This window comes from Periplaneta americana, chromosome 9 (assembly GCF_040183065.1).
Source record: "Periplaneta americana isolate PAMFEO1 chromosome 9, P.americana_PAMFEO1_priV1, whole genome shotgun sequence".
Classification (NCBI taxonomy): Eukaryota; Metazoa; Arthropoda; class Insecta; order Blattodea; family Blattidae; genus Periplaneta; species Periplaneta americana.
The window spans coordinates 95,864,428-95,865,736 of record NC_091125.1 but is presented as its reverse complement, the minus strand read 5'-3'; positions in this window follow the sequence as shown (position 1 = coordinate 95,865,736).

The window sequence follows — 1,309 nt, the reverse complement described above, 5'->3', positions numbered from 1 at the left end:
TTCAGAGAAGAAAGTCTATGTTCGTGAAAGCGATAGTAGAATCCAAGAGCCAATGTTAAGGAAATGGCGTATTATTTAACGAACATCTTGCTCTCTGCATCTCAAAATGACAGACTTCCCCAGGCACGAATCTGCCCCCACGCCAGGTGTTCGCACTGTTGTCTGCAGTTAGTCATCTGCCACTCTGTATGATCAGGATGCTCAGTGTATCAGACTTGTAATTACGGGAACAGTAACAATTTCCACTTCACACAAAGAATTGTACTTTTATATTTGTGTTTCATTTCGCCCAACAATGTCGAAGCCATATCACAGAATTATAAATCCTATGGAGACAAGAAGTTCAATGAACCATACTGAGTCTTCAACAATCAACAGGTGGAATTAAGCAGCATGAAGTATTGAGGTATTTTCTCGTAACTTCTGTGCATGTGTCAATATTTCATGTTTATATCTTAGAATGTTCACCAGGCTCTAAATTTTTTAATGAACATTGTATGTTTCCAGATTATCCATCTTAGCAAGATGGCAACTTCAAACGTGTCACTGGTATTGAGTATTCTTTACGTGTAAAAAATACAAGACAACTTTCAAAAGTCACTTTTTTTTAAACACACTTACAAACAAAGTAATTACATGAAGAGAATATCTCAAATGACTTCTCAGTTTTTTTCCTTTTTGAAAACCATACTCAGGTTTCAGTGCATTAGACAAGACTGGTCTTTTACAACTTTTTAATACTTTTGTATCTAAAACAGTGGTGGCCTTCATTTATCCAAAATTCTGCTGCACTTTCACAATCTAACAATTCCAATAAAAACACTTTTAACAATTTTAAAGAAAATGAATGTCTTCCACCCTACTTGCTGAGCAAGTCCTGCAGACAACTGTGCATATGTGTAAATTACAATTATTCATAACATTAGATGCTACTGCACCTATCAAAACTCCTGATTTGCAAGAGGAAAGGAGCCGGAAGAAAATGGAGTGCAGCAAAATGGCTATTAACAATGCTCAACAACAACAGTACAAGAGACCTAGCCTTGGCTCCTCCCCAGGAATATGGGCGCGGAAGACAACACTTGCCACAGACTGCACTCCATTCCTCAGGCCTCTTTACACTTACTCACCAGTCCCTACTAAACATACCCATTTCAACTCAAGTCCACAACTGCTAGAGTAAAACAGTTGCTGGAATGCTGCCACTTTTCTCAAGTGTTGACAACTTTACAGGATGAGAACACGACCAAAGTCGAGATAAGTATTAGGCTTTTCTCCTGTTTGACAAATCAACTTCACGAACATACCG